At 33.1% G+C, this 10,528-nt stretch overlaps 1 long non-coding RNA gene across 3 annotated transcripts; it reads right to left on the bottom strand.

The window, feature by feature from the left end:
• Window positions 1–843: 843 nt before the first annotated feature.
• On the bottom strand, window positions 844–4,371 carry LOC107889567 (uncharacterized). Of its 3 annotated transcripts, none has more exons than XR_005901193.1 (3): window positions 3,323–4,218; window positions 2,882–3,240; window positions 844–2,775 (listed from the first exon to the last, which is right to left on the bottom strand). It is a non-coding gene; the product is annotated as an uncharacterized lncRNA (long non-coding RNA). The 3 variants fall into 3 exon arrangements; XR_005901194.1 differs by lacking the exon at window positions 844–2,775 and having other exon boundaries at window positions 2,828–3,240; window positions 3,323–3,671; window positions 3,950–4,218; XR_001681781.2 differs by lacking the exon at window positions 844–2,775 and having other exon boundaries at window positions 2,828–3,240; window positions 3,323–4,371.
• Window positions 4,372–10,528: the final 6,157 nt, after the last annotated feature.

The following is a 10,528-nucleotide window of genomic DNA, read 5'->3' as shown; positions in this document are numbered from 1 at the left end:
TTTTTTGAAAACACGGAGATTTATAAAACACGGAAGTTTTTTTTTTGAAAAAAAGAAAATTTTTAAAATACGAGAATTTTTGAAAACAGGGGAAATTTTTGAAAACATGAAAATTTTTGAAACACTAGAATTTTGAAAACACGAAGATTTTTGAAACATGAGAATTTTTGAAAACACGAGGATTTTTTGAAATACGAACATTTTAGAAACATGAAAATTTTTAAAACATGACAATATTTGAAACACGAGAAATTTATTTTTTAAAACATAAAAAATTTTAAAATACGAGAATTTGTGAAACACGAGAATTGTTGAAAAAAATAAAAATTTTGAAAATACGAAATTTTTAAACACGAAAATTTTAGAAATATGGAAATTTTTTAAAAAAACACGAAAAATTTTGAAAAATGGAATTTTTTGAAAACACGAAAATTTTTCTGATTTTTCATTAAGCACGTATCGCATTTAACACTAATCGGTGATATTCACTCAATATAGCAATGAAATCAACGAATTAGTGTCAAATCGATTCGTTACCTTATTTTTGAAAACACGAGAAATTTTTTTGAAGACACGAAAATTTCGAAACGCGAGGATTTTTTTTTTGAAAATACGAATTTTTTGAATATTTTTCGATTTTAAAAGGGCGTATCGATTTTAACGCGAACCGGTGATATTCACCTAACATAGCGATGAAATCAACGAGTTCATGTTAAATCGATTCGTTGCCTTATTTATTCAAAGTATTTAAAATAAAATAAAATAAAATAAAAATTGAATTAAATTAAATTAAATTAAAAATATAAATGCCAAAATATAAAAATGCATAAAATACTAATAATATTAAAACGGAAGAAAATACGAGCATTAAATTAAAATTAAAAAACGAAATTACCAAAAAATCTCGAGACACAAGCTTCGCCGAACGGGTAACACAAAATTGAACCCCTTTTTTCTTGTTTTTTCTTTTTTTCTTTTTCTCTCTTTTTCTTTTTTTTTCTCTTTTTTTTTCTGCTGGGCTGGCCGGTTGGGCTGCTGGCTTGGGCCTGGCCTGCTGGTGTGGGTGGTCTGCTACTGCGCTGGGCCTGGGGGCCTGCTGGGCCTGCTGGGCCTGCTGCTGCGCTGGGCCTGCATTTGGGCTGCTTCTTTCTTCTTCTTTTTTCTGCTTCTTTCTTCTTCTTTTTTGCTGCTTTTTTTTTGCTTTAGTTTTTTTTTGGGCTGGCCTGCTACTGCTGGGCCTGTTGGGTCGGTTCGCGGGTTGAATCCGGGTCGGGTCGACCCGATATATTATTTTTTATTTTTTTCTTTCTTTTTTTTTTCTTTCCCCTTTTTTCTTTTTTTTTCTTTCTTTTCTTCTTCTTCCTTCCCTCTTTCGGCTCTAGCCTCTTTCACCGCCGCTGCCACTTGCGTCGATCTCCTCCGCCCTCGGAGGCTGTGGTCGGGCTCTCCTCTTCTCTTTCTCCTCTTTCTTTTTGCTGCTGAAAATTTTTTTGAAACTTTCTTTTTCTCCTTTTTTTTGATTCGTCGGGGTCCTCTGATTTTTGGAGTTTAAACTCCTTTTTATAGTTGGTTTTGCTTCTTTTTTGCAGGTAACAAGTGGGGAAGGAGCAGCCACCCATGTTTGTGGCCTAAAAATCTGGGAAGTGGGTGCCCCAAATCACGTAACTTGTCTGAAGGACCAAATCACAAATGCAGCAAAACTTCTGGGGCTAAATGTAATTTTTAGAAAATTTAGGATTAAAATGAAATATAATGAAAGTTTAAGGGTCTAAGTGAAATTTAAAGAAAGTTTAAGGGTCAAAATGAAATTTAGGAAAAGTTTAGGGGTCAAAATGCAATTTTTATTTTTTTTAATTTTTTTTTTAAATTTTGAAAATTAAACACAAATTCTAGTCGGACAAAAATTTAATGCTTACAGAGCACAAGAGAAAATAGTGAGAGGTGTCAAGGCAAGTAGAAGCGGTCCGCAGGTTTCACATTTACTTTTTGCAGATGATAGTATGCTGTTTGGGGAAGCTACTGAGAGGTGTGCAATTTTTCTGAAACAGATACTGCACGAATATGAAGTATGCTCGGGCCAAAAAGTTAATTTTTCAAAATCCACTATTTTTTTAAATAAAAATACGCAAGAGGAAGAAAGAAGAACGATAGGTAGAGTGCTTGGAGTACGAAGTTCAAGTGATCCCGAAAGATACCTAGGGCTACCGAACTTGGTGGGTAGAAAAAAGAAGGAAGCGTTCCAAATTTTTAAGGATGGAGTAAGACAACGAATTGATAATTGGAGTATCAAATATCTCTCACAATGTGGTAAGTAAGTGTTTATCAAAGCTGTTTTACAATCTATACCAACTTATTCAATGACGTGTTTTTTACTCCCTAAATCTTTATGCATGGAAATGGATGGTATAATTGCAAAGTTTTGGTGGCAGAAAAATAAGGGGAAAATGGGGATTCATTGGTGTGCTTGGAAGGATATGTGCTCGTTGAAAGAATGGGGCGGTTTAGGTTTTCGTAGTTTGGATAAATTTAATATAGCATTGTTAGCGAAGCAGGGTTGGCGTCTTATTAATAATCCGAATTCTTTGTTAGCCCGTGTTTTAAAAGCTAAGTACTATCCAGAGATGAATTTCTTAAATGCTCCTTTAAGTAACTCACCTTCACTTACCTGGAGGAGTATTTGGTCAGCAAAACGACTATTGGAAGAAGGATTATGCTGGAGGGTTGGCGAGGGAGAACACATTTCAGTATGGACTGATCTCTGGGTGTCGGGAGTGACTGAAGACATAATACAGAACAACAGCGGGAATGATAATATTAGATTAGTGTCTGACTTAATCGACGAAGATAATCGAACATGGAAAAGTGATTTGATAGTCCGTACATTTCCTACAGATATTGCTAGGAAAATACTGTAAATTCCGCTAACAAAGTCTACCCATGAAGACTTTCAGGTGTGGAGAGGAGAGCCATCTGGGAACTTTTCAGTAAGAAGTACCTATAAACTATTACAGGATACTACAATGAATCCTAGTAATTACGCACAGGCCGAGACTAAAAACTTTTACAGGAAATTGTGGCGCCTAAACATGCCCTCGAAAATCAAAATTACAGTGTGGAAAATTTCATGGAATTACATGCCCACTTTTTCTAATCCAAAGCTGAGAAGAGTGACGATCGAGGATCACTGCATGAGATGCCATCAAGGAGAAGAAGATACCAACCACATTTTCCGATTGTGTCCTACAACGAAGAAAATATGGAATCAGTTAAACTTTAACTGGGTTTTTAACAATAGCATTCCAGATCTTTGGAATTGGCTTACTTGGGTTTTCAATCAAGGGACGAATGAGCAATGCAGACTTTTTTGTTGTGGACTTTGGCTCATCTGGGCAAATAGGAACAAGCTAATATATGAAGGCAAGTCAAGACCAGTCAAGATATCTCCAAACAAATTAATAGTTACATTTCAGAACTGGACGGTATCAAGAATAAGGCACTTATCTTGGAAGTAAATGCGATACCCAAACAGCAAATACAAAGGGCGAACGTGGCTATATATTTCGACGCGGCTTTTGACTCACTAAACTTCCGATCAGCGTCAGGCTTAGTTGTTAAAGACGAGGGAGGCAGAACCATAGCAACAAAATCGATCTTTCATGACAATGTTGCATCTCCGTTCGCGGCAGAAGCACATGCAGGATTCCAAGCAACAAAATTAGGAATTAACATAGGCTTTCATATACTGGACATATTAGGAGACTCGAAGACGGTTATCACAAAATGTCAAGAGGCAAATCGCGACAGATCAACAATAGGAGCAATTATACGTGATATTCAAAGCTTAAAGTCACATTTTCAACAAATAAGTTTCTACTTCATCCCAAGGATAGAAAACACAGAAGCCCATCGATTAGCAAAAGAAACACTTAAGAATGGTGAGGAACAATACCTGGAGGGAGTGACTTCAAGGCTGGTTAGAGGAGAAATTGAGCAAAATTGTTTGGGATCTTCAAGTTAAAAGAGAAGATGTTATGTGCAAGTCTATCGGCCTGGAAGCAGGAAAATGAATTGTGACTCCTGAAATGAAAGAACTGGTGACGTTTGAAAAGAAGGCAGATAAGCAAAAGATTTTTCAGAAGATCTGCTATAGTTTTACAGCTGTTTTGGGCAGATGAAACGACAGAACTATTAATGAGGAACAGCTGTACCTGTTTGACTGGAGCAAAGATAGAATTTTACTTTCTGTTTGAATTTGTTTTTTTTTAATTTATGGGCCAATCTGCTGGTAGCCCGATTTCACTCTATTTTCTTAGGACCAATTAGTTGGGCTTAACCCAATGGACTTTTATGTGTTACAATTTCTAAGTTATAATCCAGTCGAATTAAAAAAAAATTCATTAGCTTTAGCCAATTCAATTAGTTTTCCTATTTTATTACTATTCGTTTAAAAAAATGGAACTGTAGGTCATTTTTCCATCCTATAATTGTTGACATGAAGTTAATTAAGTAGGTGTTATATTTTAATGAAACCATACGGTTTTTACATTTGGATTTAGATTAGTACTTAAGATCTTTCCTACCATTTACCTTAGAAAAATTATAAACAATATTTAAGATCTTTTTTAGGGTTTTAAATTACCGAATCTATCACTTATCACTTTCACTTTTCCTTGATCAGATAAGTATAGCCGAAGCTATCACTTATCACTTGTTGCCATGGTCCAACCATGGTCTTTTCCTTCAATTCATCTTGTCACTAAACTGAAATGTTCAATTTTATCATTTATTCAATTTTCATGCTTTTACATTATTCACGATTTTATCATCAATACATGTGAAATAACACATCATGAAATTCATAAAATTAACAAATAATCACTAAAATTTAGACATATAAACTCACAAGTTCAATTTTTGTATTATAACGATAAGCATAATTTCATAATAAATATTCCAAATAAAACATTATATCATTTCTAATCCAACACTTATTGATTATAATCGGGCATGTGATCAATTTATACACAAGTCATTCATATATTTTTGTATATTTTCCTCCTCCTCCTCTCCATCCACATCCTTAGTATAAACAACACACTTGTAAGTAACATTATCCATAATTTTCACTATCTACTTATGTGAATATTCAAGTTGTCCATCGGTGTCATAGTCACTAAATTATTTTTATCTTGAGCTATAGTACTCCAAATTAATATCCATAAATTTTCCCAGAAACTAGACTCATATTTCTTCTTACCATAAAAATTTCATAATTTTTGGTTGGGCTAATTAATACAGTTTATTCATTGAAGTCTCCCCTGTTCTGCTGTCTAACAGTTCCGACCCTTCTTCACTAAAAATTAATTATCTTCTCGTACAAGATTCAAATGATGTCCTACTTTGTTTCTCTTGAAAATAAACTCATTCAGGATTCTAAATATATAAATTTAAGTCTCTAATTATTTTTATCCAATTTTTTATGATTTTACAAATTCAGAACAGGGGAACCCGAAATCATTCTGACCTTGTCTCAAAAAAGTTATTGTATCTCATGATTTACAAATCCATTGCTTACATAATTTCTTTTATAAGAAACTAGACTTAATAAGCTTTAATTTAATATTTTATTCATCCTCTAATTCGATTTCTACAATTTTTGGTGATTTTTCAAAGTTAAACTACTGCTGTTGCCCAAAACAGTTTTAGTGCAAAATGTTGATTTCCATTTTACCCCAAATTTCACAATTCATACAATTCAGTCCTTGCTCAATTAACCTCTAAATTAAGATAATTTTCTCAATTAATACTTTTCTAGACATTATAAGTTATTTCATAACTATTGAAATTCATAATTTTCACATAAAACTCTAACTTCAAACTCTTTTACAATTAGGTCCCAAACATTCACTTTCTATTCAATTCTTTCAATAAAATCAGAATATAGACAATTTAAAGCTCTAATTCCATGCCAAATCATCATATACTTCCAGCACTCATCCATATCAACTTCAAAAATTAGACATGGAATCAAAAACTAATGAAATAGTAAGTTGGACCCAATTGTAAGAGTCCAAAAACATAAAAATTTCAAGGAGAAAGCAAGAATTAAACTTACATGAAGCTAGAGTATGAAAACCAGCTTGAACCCTCCTCCATGGCTGTTTTTCAGCTGATGAATATGAAGAGAAATGAAGAGAATTCTAGATATTCCAATTTAGTCCCATTTTTATTTAGCCAATTTTGTCAATTTTCCAATTTTGCCCTTGTTTCACGCATTTCCTCATTTTTCTCAGCAATTGCCGCCCAAAATGTATCCTTTGGGATTATTTGCACTTTAGGTCATTCCTCATTTAACAATTGAGCTATTTAATCCTTTAGCAACTTTTACACCCTTTTCAATTTAGTCCTTTTTATTTAATTAACCACCCAAACGTCAAAATTTTCTGACTAAATTTTATTACTACCTCACCATCACTTCATAAATATTTCTAAAAATATTTATGGCTCGATTTATGAAGTCGAGGTCTCGATACCTCATTCTCGACCCAATTTACCTAATTAATTATTTTAAATCACCAAATTCACTAATTCAAAAATGCTTTTATATTCACATTTGACTCATAGGTATTAATTTACTAAATTTTCAACTCACCCGTCGGATTTAGTGATCTCAAATCTCTATTCCCGATACCGCTGAAAATTAGGCTGTTACACGCGGATTTTGTTAAAACGACGTCGTTTTGATGTCTGAAAAACTAGTCCAAAACGGTGTCGTTTTACATGGGATATTAATAACAAAATAAACAAAAAAAAATCATTTTAAACTCAGTTTCAAAAAAATAAAAAACTTTATTTTTTCTTTGAACTAGCCCTTGCTCCGACTATGGGCACCGTCACCCATACGTCGTGGCCACCGGTCATCGACGACGATGATCGTCGCCTCTGGTCGATGGAGTTCAAAAAAAGTTCCTTTCCGGCCCTTTTCCTTCCCCTTTTTTTTCTTTCTAAATTTCGAATTTAAAGGCGAAAGCCTAAAAAAGAAAAAAAAATCTAAACACCGCTCCCTCTTTGCCTTCTGACCCGTCGTGTCTTTTGTAGCGAAGCCTGAACTAAGACCTTAAAGAGGTCCCATGGCTTTCGAGAACGAATAGGAGCTTCGATGGTGGCGAGGTACAAAGCAACAGGTAGATTTCAAACCCTCTTTTTTGTTTTTATGTTTTATATAAAAAAACTAATTAAAAAATAACCTTTTCCAACTTTGAGTTCTGCTTTTTTGATTGATATCGTGTGTAAAAAAAATCATTACATGTTGTTGATGGCTTTTATAGCCGATTATACACTGTTGTTCTACTGTTTATTCTACTGTTGCTTGTTGTTTCTTTTCTGTTCCTGTTCTGTTTCCTTGTCTTTTTTTGCAGGTGTGATGCTCAGTCAACGACGGGGAAGCAGACCTCTTGCTTCTTTGGTGAAACGACGGCAGAGGATGTCAGGTCTCGGGACGAAGCGTGCTGATGTGGCACGAAAGCAGCGGCGCCAGAAACCCTAAGGTTTCTGGCTTTCTGAAAATTTTCAAGTTGTTGGGCCTGTCGGGCATTGTAATTTTGGGCTATATTGGGCCGTTGTAGTTTGGACTGATAACTATTGTAAATGGACTTTGATGTTTTGGACTTATTTATTTATTTTTGGTTTTATTTATTTGATTTAGTGGGCCGGACAAATTGGGCCTAATACATAATAATAAATCGAATAAGTTGTAGATGTATTTTAATATTTCTCTTAATTCATCGGTAAATTCTAGGTTTTTTTTAGTAGAATTCTAAAATAAAATTAATTTTAGTAATTGAAGACATTTTATTAGAGTTATTTAGGTGTCCTTTAGGGCTCCAGTTAAAAGTAAAAATCTCTAACTTAAGTTTCAAGTTAGATAAGTTTGGTGAACACATCTTAATCGAACTACAAGTAAACCGGAGGCATTTCTTTTAGAGTTTTTATTTAAGATTTCCGTAAGATTTTATCTTAGATTAAGACACTAATATGCTTAAATAAAAAAAATCTAGCTCTTAAGACCTCATAGGACTAACCCCGAATAGGCGTTGTGGGGTGTTATAACCTTCCCCACACGTAACCGTACTCCCAAACCTGGAATTCGGTGATGAGATCGAGTTTAGATTTATTAGGATTTTTTCGTAGTATTAATTCTAGAATTTTAGATGATAGGTGGATAACCAACCTAGTCCTAATTGATTAGTGGCGACTCTACGTAATTTAGTCAATCTGTGTCTAGCTTTGCTTAATAGTCCCCCGTACTCTTATGTAGGCAACATTTTGACAATAACCATCTATCATGAGACACCAACCCAATTAATTGAACACATTCAATTACAATTTCAAAACATTAACAAAAGATAATATCACATACAACTTAAGCATTTGATACATTTACCAAAAGTCCCTAGGTACATGCCAAAAGACCAAAATGAAGGGCTCAGTGGTATGTTTATGAACCAAGACATAAATAAGAAGCATTACTGATACACTTCAAAATAAACATGCTTATATGCACAAAATAATCAACCAATTCATGTTACAAGGTGGCAAGCAATTTCCAACCATCACTTGCATATGGAAAATACTTATATTAAGTTCAAAACAACCTTACCAATATTTCATCATATATATATAACTATCTTCAACTCATTTAACCATTAGCAATCATTCAATTCATACCATTTCATGATCAAACATTCATTTATACAATATGCCATTAGCATCATATCATTTGTGTACCAAGACATTCATCTCTTATGCTTTGGCTTTAATACTATTCGAATTAGCTTTGGAGTCTGATGACTCATTTGTATTCACTGTGGCCCTTAGGGCTCGTTTACAACAAAATCACATTATGATAATGTATCATCTTTATTTCAATTCACTACCATATCCAATTTATTTACTAGCTTTTGATTCATATCTCCTATTAACTTGAATTAGATTCGGACGGATACTCGAATCATCTAACCAACACACCAAACTTACACCGAAGTGCATCATCAGATAAATTGAAGTAGGGTTAATGGCACGTAAGTGCATACTAGCGTTTGAAATGCGTACTGGCACACATAGTGTATATTGGCGCGTAAATGCATTGTCCCGCACACAATCCAATCTTATGACATGCCAATTATATCCAACTCATCCTGACTAGTTAATAAGGTACCAATACTCATTAACATTTACAATTTAATACTTATATCATTTTTCAATCATATCCACCATCATAATTCAATTCATTATCATATCCTATTTAATCCATATCATTCAATACATATTTTCACTCAATTCCATAATACATATCATATTTTAAACAATTCATGTTATATTACATTTTATTCACTTTAGTCATTTATTTCAGCAATTCATATTCAAACTCAATCCAATAGTTCAAATTTCCTGTACATAATCACTTTGAAAATCTCACATATAGATAACATGAAAATGCATAAATTAAAATGACCTTAAATCATAAATGTATAAACTGAGATTTTCGCGCGTTACTCGTCGACGATTTTTGCTTTTCCTTTCCTCATGACGATTTAATGTTATCGTTAGCTATGTATAATCATAAAACACATCACAATATCAAATTCCAGCCGAGTCAGAATCAAATACAAAATTTTACAAATTTTGAAAATTATTCAATTTAATCCCTAAAATCGAGACAAACATAACTTTCAATTTAGGGCTTCGGATTAAAATCCAATTTCACCAAAAATCATTAAGGACCCTTTATTTTCTACCCATACCAACAATTCATGACAATTTTTCATTTTATTTGATTTGGTCCCTAAGGTACAAAACTAACAATTAAACTTTATAATTTAGTCCTTTTCATAAATTGAGCTTAATTTCAACCAATTTCACACAAATTTCAATCAATTCTCAACAATGGAAACTTTCAAAACTTTAATAGCTTTACAAATTAGTATATGTGTTGGCTAATTCAAGCTCCCACGACCTCAAATCTGTAAAAATTAAAGAAAAATAGTTAGGGACTTACTTGAAATTAAGGGCTGAAAGTTAAAAACCAAGCTTCCCAAACCCTTCAGTGGTGGATGGTGGTGAAAGATGAAGATGTTTCATCTTTTTCGACTATCACATTGTATACATACTAGGTCTAAATTTAATTAAACTTAATTAATTAACTTAATCATGTTTAATTAAGCTTTAATATTTGATTAACTTAAACTAATGACATTAAACATCACATCCCACAACCATCTATTTAGAATATGTTTATTTTTCCATTTTAGTCATTTGGATAATTTCTATTTAAGTCCCCAAGCCTTAATCTAATTAAAAATCTATAATTATTATACTTTTACAATTTAGTCCCTAAGTCATTAATACTCACAATTTCGGTTAAACCACTTAACCAAATTTCAATTCATCAATACTTTAGCTTCGTAAACATCATTATTAAATGTTGCAGACCCGGTTTACAGAAACGGGATCCCGAAATCGCCTTTTT

This window comes from Gossypium hirsutum, chromosome A09 (genome assembly GCF_007990345.1).
Source record: "Gossypium hirsutum isolate 1008001.06 chromosome A09, Gossypium_hirsutum_v2.1, whole genome shotgun sequence".
NCBI classification, from domain to species: Eukaryota; Viridiplantae; Streptophyta; class Magnoliopsida; order Malvales; family Malvaceae; genus Gossypium; species Gossypium hirsutum.
This window is presented reverse-complemented; position numbering and strand designations above follow the sequence as displayed.